The sequence below is a fragment of the Ctenocephalides felis genome, unplaced genomic scaffold (genome assembly GCF_003426905.1).
Source record: "Ctenocephalides felis isolate EL2017-DRISC unplaced genomic scaffold, ASM342690v1 CF-g0.4_SCAFFOLD_01886, whole genome shotgun sequence".
Classification (NCBI taxonomy): Eukaryota; Metazoa; Arthropoda; class Insecta; order Siphonaptera; family Pulicidae; genus Ctenocephalides; species Ctenocephalides felis.
The window spans coordinates 183561407-183583263 of record NW_020538040.1 but is presented as its reverse complement, the minus strand read 5'-3'; the positions used below and the strand labels follow the sequence as shown (position 1 = coordinate 183583263).

The following is a 21857-nucleotide window of genomic DNA, read 5'->3' as shown; positions in this document are numbered from 1 at the left end:
ATACAAAAAAAAATTTTTTTTTTTTTTACAAAAAGGTGAAACAAAAATGTTTTTTCCAAAATCAATTATTTTGTTAAGACAAGCAAAAAATTTTTTGAATCATTTAAATCAGACGCTTAGTTCTCTCAAAAACTGCCATTTTTTACACATTTAGCTCCGTATCTTCGAAATAGCTGGGCCTGTCTTTGCCAAAAACTAATAAACACTTCTTTCAATCATTAATAATTGAATGTTTTTTAGATCATTCAAACCGGATGCTCCGTTCTCTCAAAAACTCGATTTCTATTTTCTGCACTCTTTGCTCTTTATCTCCGTAACTGCTGCATCTGGCTTTGCCAAAAACTAATCGAATGTTTTTTGAACCATTCAAATCGGTTGATCCGTGCGCCCGAAAACGTGACTGGAAATTTGTATCCATACATACATACACACACACATCCATTTTTTTGAGGTATGCCAAAATGTTCAAAAACCTTCAAAACGTCGAGAAATGTAAAAGTTTTCAATTTTGATTTTCGGCCCATTACAGTAACTTACCCTACGGGAAGTTAAAAAAGAGTACCAAAATAGGATAAACAAGACTCTTACTGTTTGAAATGATTATAGTACAAACTTTTATTTTCCTAAAGGCACTACTCTAAAATACAAGGAAAGCAAACGCACCTGTTGCGTTCGGCGCCTAGCTATTAACAACGATCTCATGCAATATATGCATGTGCAGCAGGGAATGTGTTAAAGTAAATGTTGAATCTCAAATTAATAATAAGTATGTCTTGTTGTCAAATCTTCAAAAAAAAATTGAAAACGACAGCAATTCCATAACCTTTTTATAGATAGAGAAGCCAATTCTGCGGCAAAACAGCTGATAATATAGCAATCAGGCGTTTTACACATAAAACCGTATGTTTTGCGCATCACAAAGATGCAGTTATCATAACATTCTTTCTTGGTTTGTTTATGTGTAAAATAGACATCATCGCACAGCAAGTAGATAGCATTTTCCCAGTTTTTACTACCAAAAAATAAAGATAAGATAGCGTTGCCATCGACCCCAGATTCTCTTAAATTTGATTCGTGTTGTGTCATTTTATTAGGTAGGTATTACTATCTGTTAGGAATTTCGGTTACCCATTTAGCTCTAGCGGCTAATGTTTACCGTATTCGGCATCGTGTTAGAGTACATCGTCACATATGCTAAATCTGTTGTTTTTGTGCGTACCGGCGTGCATACGTAATGGTCTAAATACAAGTGGCCTCCTGTATACATTTAAATATTTGACACTTTTAACCGGGCGCGAGCTGTCGAGTTCCCTGGAATGGCATTCAGGACACGAGAGAGGCTTTGTGTTCGAACGGATGTACCCTTAACACAGTGATACACAACTCGTGGGACATATTTCGTAAATAATAAATGTCCTCGTCCTGGACGGAAAGGGGAACCAGTTGCGGCAACAAAGCGACGCGTCTTGTGATAAATCGTCGGCGAATGTTAGGGAAAACGAATAGAATAGATGATATTTTTGCATCTTCTGTTCTAATTAGTGCAAATTTAATTTTATTAGAATTAATTCTTTGATTAACAATCTATGATTTATAATTTCGCCAGCTATTTTCATCTTTTTCCGGCATTTTGAATCATTGTGAATCGTTTTACCTCAACACTTTTCAAAAGTAATCTGTTTGGTAAAGGTGCTAACTATTTTTTGTTAGAAATGGGCCGAATTTTTTTTTAGACGATTTTAATAAAACTCGCATAGTGTTATAGCCATAGACCTTATATTACATATTATAAGGTCTATGGATAGAACTCATGTTCTGAACAAACATCCCAAAATATTATAGGCTCACGAACAGCGGTTTAATTATAAAAATTAATGGTAATTTGGAACAATGTACCATATTAGAAAAAATTACCAATGGGTAGTCTTTCTAAATAAACTATATATTATGACATATCAATTACTAAATGTTTCACTGATAAGACAGATTGTAATTTGAATGGTAAATAAAAAATAAGGAACAATGAACCACTTAGAACGTACACCAGGTAAATGATTATTTTGTTTTTTTTTTTAATATTGAATAATTCTATATATATACTATTTATTAGTTTGGTAAAAAGATATCAATTAAAAGTAGAGGAAAAAATGTATAATCAACCCTCGCCTTCAAATCAAGACACATCACTATCAGAAGATAAACGGCCATGTTTAAAAATCTAAAACAAAAGTTTTTTTTGTTATAAAAAGTATTGTTTACTTTACGAAACCTTAATAAAAAAATGAAGTATACGTTTTTTTATTGTTTTATAAGAAGTATTGTTAATTTTAAGTAAGATTCAACAGTTTTTTTTATATAACCTCTATAAAAGCTTACACCTGGGTGGGCTAAAATGGACCAACTGAACCTTCACCCTGGCAAAGGCGTAAACAATGAAAAATAGTGAATAAAAATGTAAATACAAAAAAAAACAATTTTACATGACATAAATCAAATTAATAGTTATTACAACTGTGATGATGAAAATTTCTGACGAAATACCAGTTCAAGGTTAGGCACAGTGTTATCTTTTAAAAAAATGTGCCCATAAAATTCATATTTTGCATTGATTGATAATTCAAGCAATTATTTCATAAAATTCTTTTAAAATAAAAGTAAGAGATTGGTTCATTTTTGCCCTCTGTCCCAATTTACCCCGCTTATGGAGCAAAGACAGAAATAACAAATGCTAGAAAAACACATTGTTACTATTATTAATTAATTGTGAGTTTAATTGTAAAAAAATACTAGAAAAACACATTTCTATAATTATGAATTAATTGTGAGTATTACTGAACATAGTTACCTACCATATTAATAAATATTTATACAACGATTTCTAAATATAAGTTTCAAAATGTAAGTGCAATAAATCATTGAACATTTTAAATCAAGTAAAAAAATCGAATTGACCTCATTATAACCTTTCTGACACTAAATCATTTAAAAATATTATTCAGCACATAAAGTACGTACGATAATAAAACGCACGTTAAAGTGAAATATAAACAAGCTGGAAGTATAAAACGAACTTTGCTTATAATAAAAAAATATAAAATATATATGTTTGAACAATATTCATGATTGAATATATTTATTAGTACAATAAATTCAAGAAACTTTAATATTGCTTAATATTAATATATGCTTATTATTAATAACTAGTTGTCCGTTTTTGTTCACATACTTTTTCCAAGTTTGTATTAAACGATTCAAAATGACTTGAAAAGTCAAGAAAATATATATTTAGCAAATCGGATTTTTTACCAAAAACTTTGGCAAGTTAAACCAATTCATTGCTGGAAACATTTCATAGTTAAAGACAAACACTGTTAATATAGTGCCACTTTTCAGTTTCTCGTAAATATCTGAAAAAATATCGTTTGAAGAATTAAAGCAAATATGGACATGTACACCACTATTAACAATACAAAAGCGCAGAAACGCCCCCATGTGTTGTGACCCTTAACGCGCGAGCACCGATTTTCCCTCGCAGTGATTAAATTGTAGGGAGACGAGGATGAGACGTCATGAGAGGCTCTGGCAGGAGCAGGGGCAGGAGCAGCAGAAGGAGCAGCCCGCATGTGCGGTGCCCTTGATCTTCGGTTACTAGACTACTCCAGAATAGTTTCGACATTTCTATGGGATTCGAGGAAACGCTTTGAAGTCAGGTTTTGTCCCGGGTTAATAAATGATGGAAGGATGATGGTGCGGTTAGTTAAATCAACGCGCAAATGGAGTAATGTGATTGAATTCGACGGAAACATTAGAGCTGAAGGTTTGAATTAAATTGAACAACTGAATAATTCAATTTACTTACATTGATTATGTAATTAAACGGAGGATATGGGCGCCTTGCCATAAGGACTCGGCACCACCCTGGTAAACCAGGTTTTTAAAAAACATGTTGCAAGATACCAAAAATGAAGATGATAATTTGCACCCTATTGTACAAAAAACTCAGTAAATATCTTTAGAAATTTCTTCCAAAAACAAAAACATAATCAACAACCACCCAAATGAAATGAAATGAATTTGGAAAGCCAGTTCACCAGACTAAACAAAAAATACCCACATACCTTATCCAGTTATTCTTTATTTATTTATTTATAATTATTATTATTACTATTATTAATATTTTCCTATTGTTTCTGTAGCATTTGTCTTAGTATTCATCATATTCCTAGCAGTAGACAATATAGTCAACATTTTCTTCTTTATATATCTTACAAGCAGTCTCTTATTGTCTTCGAGTAATTTAAAAAAAAATTCAAAAATAATAAAGCACACCTGTGCAATGTAAAATTGTCCAATCATTTTTAAAAAATAATTTTTTTGTTCAAGCCTTATACAAATTAATGCATAAAAATAATATATGTTTACAGTAAACCAGAGCCACTTGGCTAAATTGTAATTCTTCAGTAAATCGACAAATAATATCATCCGAAATCAAGTATCTTTTAACCCGCATTGGGTTCTAAACCTATTTTTTCTAAACGTTAACCCAAGTTGTGAGACAACACTATTTGCTCATAACTTTCGTTACACAGCACATTCGAGATTGGGGTTATCTAAACAAATTTACTTTTACGAATTAAAGTATATACTAAAACAGATATTAAAATGTATCATATTACAAATAATATAAATAGTTTACGTTTGAAATTCAAGCTGCCTCTATACGGGCGAGAAAGATGAGTTGAAAATGTTTTTGATTTGCGCGAACACATGCAATATCCGGTTCTCCTAACGAGAACTTCTAAAATATGCAGCTTCATATTCGCTCACTTTGCACAATATTTTATATGAAAACGGGGCCATATCTGCTGAGTGAAAATATGGAAGTTATGCGGCGGAATGTCGTGCAGTAGGAGCAGAAGGGAGCAGCAGGGAGCAGAGACCGAACGCACGTACTCCGAGAGGCGCACACACGCTCGTGATTACGATGACTACGAGAAGGAGAAGTCATATAGCTATTTATGGTGACGACAATCTGAGAATAGTGTAGTGCGATGGACATTCTCTAACTTCTCAAGAACTAAATTGTAGGTTTTATAATAATAAACTAGGGCTTTGCCAAGGAGACTCACGAGGTCCAGGTCTGGTCAATGTTTCGAAGTTTACAAAAATCTAAAATAGGCACATAATCAAATGCAGTGTTCAAAGGATAAATTAGCAAGCACATTAGAATTAGAATTTACCTAAAAGGTCAAAGCAAGCAAAATCCATAAATTGTCCGAGGAATCATTGAAAACGTGCAGAAGTGATCCCTATTAACAGTCTCTGTCGTAAGAGTAAGTTTTTCGACAAACAGCCATTATTATGTGTATTGAAGTGTAAAAACTTCATTGGTTTATGGAAATATTAAAATTTAATAAAAAATGTGTTTTCGTCTAACTTTTTCTCACCCACGAGATCTGGACCAGGGTTCGAAGTCGTTGCAGAAGTTTGGAACAACTGAAAACAAGACCAATAATCTCAAACAATATTTGATGCCTAAATAAATAATATAATCCTCTGTCATCTCTCAAAACGTTAATCATTGTGCGGGTTAAGTGTAAGTATAGACAGTCAATTGAATTTGTCTGCCTTAAGAATTAAACGCTCAAAATAAAATAAAATCAAGGTCAATATTTTTCAGGAATATCAATACAACGTTTAAGTATCGTGGCACTTAATCATAGAAATAACAAATTATATATCTTCATTTTCTTGTAAGAATAAATATTATTATAGACTCTTGTCAGTGCTTCAATAATTTATACATAAGCAGCTTTATATTTTAGATTTTTTTTATCTTTCGAATGTTATCGATATAGAAACGTTTTTAGATATTATGTAATTTATGTATAAAGATGGCAAAAACAGGTGTAAGCGTTCTAAAGATACTGCTAAAAAGAACATCTATAAATAAAACTAAAATATCCTGTTAATTTAATTTAAAATAAAATTATTTAATAAAATTGCACATAACCTAATCCTAATACCAAACCGAACCTAAATATAGAATCGTCAATGCAGAATGAATTACATTAATGGAAAAAAAATAAAAGTACACAGCATAAATTCCCATAATGTATCAACTATATTAAAATACTTACAGGAGAAATCGAAGCAAAAAAAGCGAGGCATGTAATGAAAATATTTGTGACCGAAACAAAAAACGATATTAAAACATAGACAATAAATAAAAAATCCAGTATATAAAATACTGATCCACCGTTACCAATATAGATTTTATCTCAATACTTGCAAAATAAACAACATTAGAGTAAAAAAAAATGACCATTGTTTCGAATCCTAATATTTTTGGAACTTAGGAACAGGTATTTTTAAACGACGGTTCATATAAGCCTTATAATAAACAAGACCTACATCACAAATATCTAGTCACAAAAGGTTTTAAATATGTTTGGAAAGTGAAGTCCTAGCCGACTGTTTTCAATATATAAATAATTTTTCCCCCAAAGCTCTCGTGGTTGATATTTGAGCTCAATCTCGTTTATTGGTGACTCCATGGTTCATGTGCATCACAGACTTTCCATTTGTACAACGGTAAATGGATTTGCCATATAATCCTAAGCCGTGATAGGACCACATTCATCGAACGCAGTTTGCGTTTCCAAGAGATTATTGTTAAAAATACAAACGTTTTAATGCACAAACATTGAGGCTATGTAAATCTTCAGTGAAATATGGGCAATAGATTTTGTCAGAAAAACGTACTCCTATTGTATAAATATGCTTTATTATTTGAAAAGTTAAGCCAAAGGTTACAGAAGCTTTAAAATTTTATTATTTAAATGAATAAGTGACCATCAATTCCACAGTACCATAAAAGCCTATGCATTTCTTTTAAAATTACTATAATTCATTGTAACATAAATCTCTTCTTGTTATTTATAGCATTTTTACAGGATCTGTGGATCAATTTACATTCACCATTATTGAACCGGCAACTAGTTTTCAAAATAATGAGGAAAAAGTATTGTATATCAAGATATAATGTTCCAGCATTATCAGTAGACCATACATTGTTTCCATAAACATAAACCATATTTCATAATTCACTCGGCTAAAAGCTAAGTTCTTCGACAAAACAGATCCTATTACTTATCATATATAGAAATTTAATACCAGTATGAGATATAATACACGTAATAAATATAATTGTAACAGAATAAAGAATTGATATATGGACTCTAAATCAAATAGTAAATGATTATGTAACTTACTCATCCATACATGAAATCCGCTTATAAAAATTTTGCATTAACTACACATATTTAGTTTGAAAATTATTTCATATTATTATTAATTTAGTATTTGAATTCAGGGCGCAAAAGCTATATGATTGTGCAATTTATTTTTCAAATGGTTGTTATAGCGTTAAAAATTGTAATTCTTGATTTTTCACGATTTTATCAACTTACTTTATAAAAAGCTAATAACCTACATTTAAAGTAGTACAAATTATGAATTTTTATTGTCATTCACCAAGAGCAATATTGTATCGGATGAAACAGTCTATATCAGCACGAAGGCAGAGTGCATGCAGTTTGACTGGCTGTTTCAATTACAGAACATGCCCAGATCAAAGAGTTATGCGAAACGAACAGAGTGCTCATATTGGATATTCGAATATACACATATGTTGTATTTGACGCGGACACACATGTCCACGCTACTGTTTGCATCGAGGTACACAAAAGCATCGAACGAACCGAAACATCAGACATTTGTATTCGGACATTCTATTGATTAAGAAATAAAGTTGATATGGATAATGGATAAAAAATATACATATAAATAATAAAGATAAATATAAAGAATATAAAAGAAGATAAATTTTATTTTCATCTAAAACTAATATTTTATTTTAATTTTACGGTGGAGACGCCTGGTAGATGTTGTGTGCTTTCTATAATACGGGTACACGTATGTATATATATACGATGCACTTTCAATAATTAACAGTTCTGAGAATTTTTAGATGTCGATTTTGTGAATTATTTTGCAAATAAATTCGACTAATTAAAAATCGATAATTTTTTCGAAGAAACTTTTCTTAATTGCAGGCACTCACACCAACGGAACATAGATTACGACATACTAGCGGATCAAATATTTTGATAAAATTCTTAAATTTGTAATAAAAATATTCATAATTTCCAACACACTTTATAGTATATAAAAAAGTTGTTCACAAAGTGGTATAAGCTTTGTTTTAGTATTAATACTGATGGTATGAATAAATAAATAATTAAATACAATTTCCAGTGCTGCATATGCAAAATATAGATTTACCACATCTCTAGCCATCTCATAGATGTTTGTAAAGGTAGGAAGCAAACTCTGTCGAGCAAACTAAAAGTCCGTAACCACTGTGACCACCATGACCATGGTGACCACCTCTGTACTGTGACCACTGTTCATTTCAATTGAAGAACGCAGTATAACTGTATGCCAGCCAGATGAAGCGGCGGCGAAACTCCTATATTATTCAAACGTCGGATGTTTGGTGTCCCAAGCAAAGTTAACGTCGAATTAGTATTAGAGGATTGCTCAATTAAGCAGTAACTTCGTTTCGAAGTACGTCGCGTCGGGAGAAATGCACAAGATGAGACATTCATGTGAACTAGGACTAGTAAGGTAAAAGTTGAATTTTGTACTATTGATAAAAACTATTCCGACTATATACAGCCTTTTAAGTCTATTGCAGTATCAGTTTAGAACAAAAACCGTGTATCAAATTTTGAGAATCGGCTCTCGAACCAAAACCAGATGAAATTTAAGGATTGGTTTCTAATTTTTAAATATCTGTCGACGGATTTTATCGATTTTTAAGGGTATTATAGGTCCAATTTAATACAAAAACTGTACCTCAAATTTCTAAAAACGTCAAGACTGAGAGTGTACATTTAAAACCGGTTCTAGAACCAATACCGAAATACTTAAATAAAATTTTCATGATACGACTAGTGATATTATAATTAGGTGATATTTATTTTAATAAAAACCGCTCTTGTTTAAATTTCTTGTTGAAATTATTTATAAAACTAATTTTATATAAAACGAAGAGAAAAACAATTTAGACCTAAAAACTTTGGAATGTTATTATATATAATTTTAATCTGGCATAATACCAATTAAAAAACTTGGTAATTAAAAATTACAAATTTATTGATAATGTAACAATAAAAAAACCCTAGAAAATTTAAATGTGATGTTACTACTTACAGAAATATACTGAAAAAATAATCACTAACACTAAACGAATAATAAAACAGCCCAAGCAATATTCGGAAAATCGAACTGAAAAGCAAAACTTCATAATTTTGAATAACATAGCAGTTAAACTGAAATAAAATAAAATAAATTCAACAAGTAAAATTATGTGTTTTTAAAGTGTGAAAACTAAGTGAAAAATTTTACCAAGTGTTTGTGAATCTTAATTGTTCCCAAAAAATTAAATAATCTTCTATATAAGTTAAAATGTGTGGAAAAATATATATTGACTATCTGAGTCAATTGACACAAATGACCATCACAACACAAAAATAACTCAAAAAACATAACAAAACAATGCTGACCGAACTCATCAATGATCTCAAACACGAAATACATTTTGATAACCCCATAATATTAAATTTGAAGGCAAATACGTTTTAAAGACGCTTCTCCTGAATAATACAATAAAGCCATATATGACAACAATTCTCTGTGTCTACACTAAAATATTCCTCTACTATATTTTAAATTTTGATAAAAACTGAATGAAAGAAAATCAATTTTGTTTTAATACCATAACTTTTTCATAAACATTTGTTAAAGACTCTCCTTATCGTTTCCAAAATTTAACAATAGTAATTTATCTTATTAATTGAACATTGAAATTCTGTTCAACCAACATGTTACCACTAGCAAAAGAGTTCAACCACTATGTTACATATATGAAGTATTAATTTTCATATCAATGTTTCAATTAATTATTGTTTGGACTGTATTATTAGTTTAATGACAATGATAGTTTTGCAAATATATTTCTGTAAGTAGGTAGTTCCATAAAATCTTATAATAAATATCACATCCAAATTTTATAATTTAATTGTACCTAATTTTGTAATAGATTGCTATATTGAAAGATGGTCTTGATATAGATCAAAATGTATGGATTCAATAAATTTGTAATGTTTTATTACCAAGTTTTTTAATTGGGAATTGGGGGGCCAGATCAAAATCATATATAATAACAAAGTTTCAAAGTTTGTAGGTCCGAATTGTTTTTCTTTTAATTTTATATAAAATTCGTTCTACATAAATAATTTCAATAAGAAATTTAGATGGGAGTGGTTTTTATTAAAAAAATATCACCTGATAGTAATTTCACTAGTCATGGTGGTATGACTGATCAAAATGATCTATATATAAATGTGTGTGTGAGATGAACAAATTAATATTCACCATTAATTAACATCAGAATAATGAACAAAAGATATAATATATTTTATAAATCAATAATTATGAATAATTCACCTGTGAGCAGTATCCGCCCGACGTTGGGGCTGACGGCCGCCTCGTGGGTCAGACGGTGATGAGTGCGGCAGCGATAAGTTCGCTGCGCGTCCATACGTGTCACGTTAATCACCATAAGCTCGCCACTTGGAAGCATGTGGTATTTGCCATCTGAGGACAGAACAGATTATATTCAGCCGTTACACAGGATTACAGACACACACATACACGGACGATACATGCTGGAAATGGATTTCAACAAATATAACCACACGACTCTTATACACACAACTCTTATACAGAACATCAACTGTCGAAGTATGACATCGTGACTTAGAGCAACTTTCTAGAACTCGTGATAGATGAATGAAATTGTTAAATAGAATCTAGAATTCGCACAACCACGTTTACTACTATGAAATGCAATAACCGTATACCGGTATACCGAAATACCGGTTATTTGTACAAGTAATTTTCAATTTTGTTTACATTCATTTAAGATGATAGATAAAAATACCGATATTTTACCGGTATTACCAGTTTTAAAATGAGAAATTACCGAAATACTGGTATTGAAATTTTATGTCGGTATTGCATTCCCTAGTTACTACCATATGAGTGAGTGCTCAATATTTTAAATGTGACAATTTTACTGACAGTCGGATGTAATATCCGATATTTACGTTCCTCAAGTGTTTTAATTACAATTTATTAATTTGCTTACTTATATTTTGACATATAATTTGTATGATGTCGAGTGGTCATACAATGCCCTTTCCTTCACAAACTTTGAAAATTTTGAATTAAGAGAAATTATTTTATTAAATATTTTTTTAACAAGACCATTAAGCAAATTAGACTTTGGAACCGCACACAGATGGTACAGCTTTAAAACTGAAAACCAAAATTCATTATTTCGTATCTGAGGACAGAATAGATTGTACGCAGATGTTGCAGAGAATTACACGACAAATTCGTACAAAACTACACATACAAAAAGGCCATATATAAAAAATAGTCTCTAATTCGATTATAAATAATCCACTATTACAGTGTAGTATATGGAGTAAATTGTTGTAGCTCCTAATTTTTATATAAAACTATTAGATAAATATATTTATTAAACTTGAATTGAAATCCACATGAAATGGTACTGAGTTTAAACTGGAAAACTACTATTTGCCATCTGCGGTCAGAACAGATTCTATTTATGGTTCTACCATTTGGTACTATAATCTCACAAATATAGATATACAAGTTTCTAAATCTATTATATGACTCGTATTGAGTCAAATATAGAAATTCAACAGGTTTCATGACATTTTTTTCATTTCATTGAGTAATCACAACTGTCTATAAAATATAACATCTAGTAATTTTTTGATTAATAAAAAAATGGCGTATCAGGCCGCTCAGTGGTCGTCCTAATATTAATGTTGTTACTCAATTTTTTTTATACTCTAAGATTTTTTGAAATTTTAAAACTTTTACAAATATCGAAGCGCCGCGCCGCATTTTATCGGTTAAACATTGATTCGAAAAAGTCAAAACAAAATTTGTATTTATTATTAAAATTTCTATAAATTATCTGATAATTTGATGTGCATTTGTCTCATGCTCATTTGATAGCAGAAACCGCTGGTCCTGAATTTCCAAAAATTGATTCAGTATTTCGTTTTGTTTTCGTCTCTCAAAAACTGAGTAACTACTGTTGTCCCGTATCTCCGTAACGGCTGGACCTGCCTTGTCCAAAAACTGATCAGCACGTCCCCACATTGAAACGAATCCAATGTTTTTTTAATATTTAAACCAATTGATCCGTGTTCCCGAACTCGTTGACAAAAATTTGTATCCGCACATATATACACACACATACATCTATTTTTACTAAGATATGCCAAATGTTCAAAAACCTCTAAAATGTAAAAATATATAATAATTTTCATCTTTGATTTTTTGCGATTACTGTAACTTACCCAACGAGAAGTTAAAAAGTTGTTTGAAATGAAAACAAGGGTTAATTTAAAAATTTGTCCTTGATTCTGTCGCCTAAATAAGATAAATTTACCCTCGAGCACCCCCCAATGGCAACGAGCAGCTCATTAATATAGAGACAAGTTGATATATAAGAAGGGCTGGAACTAATTATGAACTGTCTCAAGTAGTTCAGCAACAGATTTTAAATCATTGTTTTGTGTTACGCGCACATTGAGAAACACCTTTGAAATTGAGACCGGAGTCGAGATAATTAGGTTTACTTACAATGGAATTAAGTTATCATAGATCCACTGATCAACTTGGACGACGAATTTAATTATGTGTTTCGGATAATGCTTTTTATTGTCAGCATGATAAAGTTATTATTGTAAGTTTTACTACGAAAGTGAAATTTTACTATATAATATATTCATTCTAAAAATTGGCAATTACATTAAAGACGGTAAATACAACCAAAAATACCGAAAAAAAACATTAGTACTTGTGATCAGACTCACTTTCGGATTTTCGGCGATTTTTAACTATAAAACTTAGGGAGCGTCCATTAATCATGTGATCGGCTTTTTCAGGGATTTTGACCCAAAAACCAAAATCATAAAATATATTCGAATATTAGCACAAAAATAACTAAATCTGTGTTAATTTACCGCACATAGTTGATTAAGATCTAAATTGCATAATCTCATTAATTTACCCCATGTTAAATGAAATCTTAATTGAATATTATTCTGCATTTCAACAACATTTATTCCTCTTTGATTGTAAATAATTATGGGTTCGTTATTGTGAAATTGGTTTTGCATTCAATTAGTTGAAGTGAGTAATGATTAATCTAACTGCAGTCGAGTGATTTCAAATGATACGGTCAAATAAATTTAATACTTTATAAATTGAATCAAAATGATATATACATAATGTTGTGATTAATATCACATTAAAATATTTGTTTGATTGATATTTTATCATCAATAAACCACATGAATAGAATTAATAATTATTGTTGGAATCACTAAACATTTTCAAATAGATTATTATAATTATTTGTTTAGAACTTTAGCTAGAATTAGAATTAAAATCCAAATTATTTTTTGATATTAAATTTTTTTTTAAATATTAAAAAAAAATTCCTTTACCCAAAACCAATCGTTCTGTCAACACAAACAGAAAGTTTTTTTAATCATTCCAATCTGATGCTTAGTTCTCTCAAAAACTCCCTCTTTTTCATATTTATCTCCGTATCTTCGAAACGGCTGGACCTGCCTTCGCTAAAGTCTACTCACCACTTCTCTTCATCATTGCGAATCGAATGATGAATTGCCCACGAAAAATTGTCTCTATACATACACACACAATCACATACAGAAATCCATTTCTCCTGAAGTAAGCCAAAATGTTCAGAAACCTGTGAAACGTGAAGATATGCATAAATTTTTATTTTCGAGTTTTGGCCCATTACTATAACTTACCCTACGGGAAGCTAATTTAACTAACAATTTTAACCTTCAGCAGGGTAAGTTATTGTAATTGTCCAAAAATCGGAAGTAAAAATTTTTGCATATCTTCACGTTTCAGAGATTTCTGAACATTTTGGCATACCTCAGAAAAAATGAGTGTGTCCAATTATTTATCTAAATTTTAATAAATCTAAAATGTTTTTTTGAACTAATGTAATCGAACGCTCCGATTACATAGATTCTCTCAAGAACTGAATTACCATTTTTGGCACTATTTTCACCTATCTTCGAAACGGCTGGACCTGTCTATGGCAAAAACTGATTAGCACGTCTCCTAATCAGTAAGAATCGAATGTTCTTTGAATTATTCAAGTCGGTTGATAAATGTTTTCGAAATCATCAACAAAAATTGTATCCGCATATACACACACGCACATACATAATTCCATTTTTTCTAAGATATGCCAAAATGTTCAGAAAGCTTTGAAATATGAAGATATGCAAAAGTTTTTATTTTCTATTTTTCGCGATTACTATAATTTAGTGCTAATTAGTTTTTGGCAAAGGCAGGTCTAGCCGCTCCGAAGATACGGGGCAAAAAGTGCCAAAAATGGTAACTCAGTTTTTAAGAGAACGGAGCGTCCGATTCTAATAATTCAAGAAACATTTTACTTGTATTGACAAGATGAAGAATTGATCAAATTTTCATGAAGGCAGGTCTAGCGGTTTCGGAGATCTAATAAAAAAAGTAAAACAAAAAGCCATTTGGCGGTCAAAAATGATCATTAGACGTATGCACATCAAATTATCAGATATTTTATAGAGATTTTAACAATAAGTATAAATTTTGTTTACATTCCTATTGGTTCCGTACCAATGTTTATCCGTTAGATGGCGACGCGGCGTTTACGCGCTTTGACATTTCGTCTCTATGAAGTTAAAGAAGTACGATTGCTTTGAAAAAAAATTCAGAATTTCCAAAATATGCCAAAATAAAGCAAACTTTTTTTTTCAAACAATTTTTTTTTGTTTCTAAATTTTTTTCAAAAATGTTAATCGCTTTAAAAAAAAAATTGGTACGGAAAGTTCCAGCAATTTGCCTTAAGGCACGATGCCTTAATTGCCTTAAGACAGAATTCCACTTACGGCTAGTTAATTATTAAAATTGGTAGATCAGTATTCTCGAAATCGTCGACGAAAAATTGTATCTACACATACATACATACATGCATATACATACATACATACATGCATACACATACACACATACATCAATTTTTTCTAAGGCATACTATAATCTTCAAAAACCTTTGGAACGTAAAAATATGCAAAATTATTCATTCTCGAATTTTGGACGATTACTGTAACTTACCCTACAGAAAGTTAAGGTAATAGTTAGTTTTTTCGACAACTCAATTGAAACACGTGTCGCCAAATATTTGTACCCATTTATCCATGATAAAAATATTCATTCGTCTACTAAAAGTTCTTATATAAAATCCGACTGTCATTCATCTATAAATCATTTACATCAAATCCTAGAGTAGAGCAGAAAAGTAGCATACACGTCGTATCACTTACCGCTGACCGTGGACGGGTAGATGTTGAACGACGGCTCCTGCAGCCACGATGTGACAGTGACGTGCTCCCGAACGAAAGGGGGCACCGTGCACCTGATCAGGACGTTGTTTCCCAAGAACGCCCCTGGATTCTGCACTTCCGGGTCGTACCTTTGATTCACCACTGAAACATTCATGGGATAACTATTATTAGCTTCGCTCACAGCCACGGCATCCAGACGAATCGCTTGCAATGCGATATGGGGGCAGAATGGATGGGTTGGTTAGGGGGATAGGAGGAATGGGCTTGGGGATAGGTTGCCGAGGACGAACGGTATAGAATTTCAGTTATCGTACTGTGCTATTTGGAATGTACACCTATACAATGATGGCACACGGCTAATTTGATAGTGACTTCATTGATTGGGATTGATGGGTAAAAATTTCAAATATTTATGTTTTAAAGGGAGAGTGTTAGTTTATATTTTAAACCTGCAAATGTGATGTAATCCTCTCCTTAAAGTTATAAATGATATAAAATTGAATAAACAAACAAAAATTTTGATGAATATTAGCTAGGATTAACTGAGCAAATAATTGTGGTCAAGGTTAAACCAGTGCTTTTCGTGTTTAACCCGAGCTTCTTCAAGGAAGGATGTGTGCATATAAATACCTATATTTTATTATATTGTTATAAGTCACGAGAGTCCAGCAAAAAAATTGAGAGAAGAGCTTATGTATTACATTATTATGTATCGAAAAAGTAATAGTTGTTTTTATTCAATTTTTTATAGTAACAGGATACTATATAAATAATTAATAGTCCGCCAAATAATTAATAAATCATAGTAATCCCCACCAAATTAATAAAAATTAGAAATACACATTCGGGCATAAAATTAAGATAAATAATGTGCAGTCTAGTCTAAATTTGCATAATAGACAAAGAATTTGTATAATCGTTCACTATATAATTTTAACTGAATTTCAATTTAAAAATATTCATCGTGGTAGTAGTATTTGAAGATAAAAATAAAACGAATCAAAGGTAAAGTTCAATAGATAAAAATTAGTTATTTTATATAAAATAACAATATAAGTTAATTCCTTAATCAAGTTTGTATTTAGAGTAAGATAGGGCAGGACACAAAGGTCTATTTAAATTTTTATTGATTATACTGTCTGTCTAAACTAAATGAACTATATGACAACACATAACATCAATCAAACAAACAATTATCAAACTATATTCAGGAAAATTTTCAGTTATCTCTCAATTATAGAAATATTTTTTTTGCAATTTTTCTGAAAATTGTCATCTGTCTCTTTTTGCCCCATGAGCGGGGTAAAAAGGGATAGCCAGGAGGCAAACAGATACAATGTCTTTTTCTCCACATTTGAAAGAACGACATTATTAAAATAAAGTGAAATACAAAATTTATAGGGCACATTTTTACTAAGTTTTTATTGTATATAACCTTGATTTTGTAATTCAAAGAAATATTATTCACCAAAGGTCGAATAACTATTAATTTCAATTATGTCATGTGAAATTGCTTTTTTTTAACTTAATTTACTTTTTTATTCACTATTTTTAAATGTTTGTACCACACGTGAGCTTTTATAGAGGTTATATATAAAAAATCGAATCTAACTTACATATAACAATACGTAAACTAGAAAAAAATAGTTAAGTATCATAAACTAAATAAAAGAACACAAAATGAAAAAAAACTTTTCGTATGAATATTGATAAATATCCGTTGATCTCCAGATAGAGACGTCGTGAGAATTAAGGTCACGGCTAGTTACACATCTTTTGCCTTCTGCTTTAAAATAATATCTTTGAAAACATCTACATTTTGCTTGTTTTTGATATAATTATGATAGACCCTTTTACCTCTAACCCTGCACTACACTACCTATAATTTATAAATTTTATATGTTTGTTCAACAAAAAATCATATTATTTTAAAAAAATCGTCACACAATTTATAAAAAAAATTGACATCCGTATAAAAATAAAAAATCTATATACAAATAAAATAAAATAATTTTATTTCTAAAAATATCGAATGATTTACAGCCATACTCATAATATATAATTAATTCTCTGACCATAACATCATTAAACCTTTAATGGATTTGTTTGAAAAAAGTATCAGCCATACAAATTCGATCATCCTTTCAGAATCCACTTAACTCTAAAGAAACTGGAAGCCGCGGTAAAAAATAATTACCTAAAGGTACATGCATACTATAGGACCTGATTAACGTAAATTTCGTCGAAAAAAAACATTATCATAAAACGCAATTAACTGTTTGCAAAAGTGTGTGCGCTTTTGTGTGAGCCGAGTGAAAGTGAGACCATTAATCGTTATTCAGCATCGCCACGCAAACGCAAGCCGTCGCACCGCGCTGTTCATAAATAACGTTCTCGGTGCGAAAAAACAACGAAACAAATAATTCTGATTTAATATTTCACCCTCCGAGCTCGTTTTTGCTGCCGCTGATAAAAAATATTCGCCGTCACTTTATTTATCGCGGTAATGCCCCCGTTTTGCTCAAAAGCTGCAGCCTGCAAAAACCGTTTCGAACTGCGAGTAGCTCGCTCAAAACTCATTGCAATAGTTGGACTGGGACTCGAATAATGGATTGTATAAACAAGCGTTTTATGAAAGGCATAAACAGCAGGAGGAATGCAGATCAATGTGCGGTTTTTATGAAAAATATTGTTGAAGGAAGAAGATAATGCGATTCTATTATAGCTAGTTCATTTTTCCATAATAAATTATACAAACAAGCGTTCTGTAAAACTCGGGATGCATACAAACTTCATGATAAATGTGCGTTTCTATGAAAAATATTTTTGCACAATTACGGATTAATGTTGGCAAGATAATTTGCTTCAATGCAGAACTCTTGGAAAAATATTTTCACGAATTTATCCCGTAGTAAAAATATTCAATGTATATGAAAAATAAGAAACGCTTTGGGATGTTAATGATAAAAACAATACTCGGTAAAGAAGAAATCCTTTCTTTATTTCATATTTAAACGTATATATATATATATATATATATATATATATATATATATATATATTATATATATATATATATATATATATATATATTATATAAATGGATGTTCCATAGTGTATAATAGTTAAGCTCACATGTGGACGAGGTCATGGGTTCGAACCCAACAAGACATAGTGCAGTGCCGATGTCAAAATTTTCATGAAAATTAAGAAAGAAAATATATTTTCAATTGAAAATGGCCTATTTTGGACACTGCGGAAATGGAAATAAAAATTCTGTCACACAATTATTCCACACAGGAATTTTTTCACACAGATCTGCTTCAAGGCAGTTCTACTCATTCTTATAATGAAAAGTTTTTGGGTATTCATCCATTATAAAAAACAATGTATTTATTAGAATGCAATACGTATTGAATCTTGGTTTGACCCATCTTAAGCACATACAAAACATGTGTGTTTGCATTTTTGCTGCTCTGTCGACAGAAATTAATTTCGAGTAGAACGATATACATCTCCAAATTTAATTCGAGAGCAAAGGGTTAACGCTTAATAATTTTGAAATGATGAATTGCTTCATTTAATGTCAAATATAAGTGAGCGATTTATAAATTTTTACGTTACCGCTCTCGCCGCCGCCACCGCTTTTGCCGCCGCTCGCTTTCGCGTTTGCTTTCGCCCACATTTGCCTGTATCATTAAGAAGATTGCAGTAATCCAATCTGCCGCGACTATGAATACTAGAGCACCGCAAACTCAATTTGAAGCTAGGAAATATGTGAAACTATGCTGTGTTTCGTATGTCATTACGAGTTGTTTGTATATACGGGAGCGCTCGAGATTTTTTATATCAAAGTTTTCCTTATAATATTTGAATATTTTGCAGCGCACACGACCGCGTCATAAAAAAGTCTACAAAAAATCACGAATAAAATATTACGCAATTTTCATTTTTTGAGCGACGGTGGATGTTGAGTTCAAAACGGTTTTAAATTTTAGAGAAAGTTCGACGGTTGCGAGAGGGAAATGTTTTTATTCATTATTTTGAATACTATAAAAGTAATAAAAACGTATTAGCGCCTAACACTAAAAAATCAGCACTGTATTAAAAGTCAATAATATCGAATTTTATATCGTACTATATAATGTTTGTGATATAAAAACAATTTACTAATGTTATGGTGATGACATTATTGTAAGAGTTCTGTTGTTTTCAAAATTTTGATTATACAAAAATATGCAAGAAATTAATCAGTTTCTTGAATGCCTTAATATATCAAAATATGTATTCTGCTTTATATATTATATAGGTCGTTACGAATCGCTATGCCTCATTAGTTACATACCAAAATGTATTTATAATAGTTCTAAAAATATTGTTTTAAATTACGACCATACTTAGAAAAAGTATGTAAAAGCTGAAACATGGACGAAAATTTTTCACTTTTCTCTTTATTACTAAGAAACGTCTCGGCTGATCATTGCACAAAGGTGAGAAACGATAGTCCCTCATCGAGATACATCATTCGATTCATAAAATTAACGAATCGGATTTATTTTATAAAAACGTAAGCTTGTCTTCGGAAAGTTAATAAACAGTCAATGTTTTGAAATGTAGGTATGAACTGCGTAGGTATCAAATTCAATTGAGAAACTAATTTTATTTGACTACTATTGCTGCTCAAATAGGAGTTTTGTTTAAGCACAAGTATGCAGTGTAGGTACTTTATGTAACTTTATGTCTTGAATGTGAAAATTCTGATGCAAATTTATTCAATTGCGAACATGTTACGTTCGCGGCCCGGTATCGGAGGTCCCGCGCGGTGCGAAGGCGAAGAATAATTATGTGGCTTCTCGTAACTCTGAATTATTAGACTCAGGAGGCCAGTTTTTCGTGAATTGCGTGATAGCACTAGTATATGCTAATGGCATACACGCGGAAACCGACGATACCTACTCTGACGCCTTCATACCGACAGCAAGGAAAACGTTTAATGCCGCTTTTTCATTATTCTTGCTGGGAGGGGGGTTCAATTTTGGTACATGATTGCCAAAATATTAAAAATTTCATTACTTAATTTATGTAGAATACGGCCACTCAAACTCATAGTAGATATAGTATATATAATTTTGTGTACATAAATCAGAACATGATGCATCTTAACTATATAGGGAATGCAATACCGATGAAAAATTTCAATACCGGTATTTCGGTAATTTTTCATTTTAAAACCGGAATACCGGTAAATTACCGGTATTTTTATTATCTTAAACAAACGTAAACAAAACTGAAAATTATTAGTACAAATAAAAAAAAATGTATAACTACAACTATATTCAACTAAACAATAAAAACAATAAAATAAAACAATAAGTTTATTTTTTTAAATAATAATTTAACAAAATTATATCCAATTTAATTTATTATCACTAACGAGTATATTGAGTACTTTTCACCAAAAACAAACTTATGAATAGGAAAGACCAAAAACTCATAAAAGATCATATTACATTATTATAATAAACTGTATTGTCTGTATCGTGTATCCGAAGTGTTAAATTAGCATAATCTCCAATATTTTAAAAAAATAATTTTCTACACTAATTTAAGATCGGATACTTTGTCAAGATAAATAAGTTACTATAATTGTTGAGTATTGTTATTTAAAACAATGCGATGGTTGTATAGTATTTTCAAACTTCGAAACATTTTCGAAAGATAATATTTTATAATTGTGATAAGATGTAAAAATATTTAGTAATTATCATAATTATTATGTATAAAGTTAGAAAAAAATGAATAAAATATTTTAGCGCAAATGTCATTTAAAAAACCATTACATTTGACATAAGATGAAACAAACATCATTATCTATCAGTCCAATTCTATTTATTGTAACACGATATGAAGCGCTTAGTAAAACAATAAATATTCAGTTTAATGACGAGTTAAGATAATATTTGACATTTGTTTATCCTATAGAATCACTTGAAGATATAGCTGTTTAGGCGATTATGGAATTTAAAGATAAATTTGTTCCAAAAAATTTAAACTTTTGTGTATTATATATCAAATAGCGCTTACGTAAATATACCGAAAATATCGGTATTTTTGGAGTAAATACCGGTAAAAATACCGCCAAAAAATCTGGCGGTTTACCGGTAATTCGGTATACCGGTATACCGGTATTGCATTCCCTAAAAGCAACCCAATGCTTGTCCTTTCTATGTATTATAGATTTGTATCAGA

General features: G+C 30.7%; 1 pseudogene; it reads right to left on the bottom strand.

Moving 5' to 3' along the window:
- LOC113376357 overlaps positions 1-21857 on the bottom strand; it is a 222190-nt pseudogene that overhangs the window by 164779 nt on the left and 35554 nt on the right.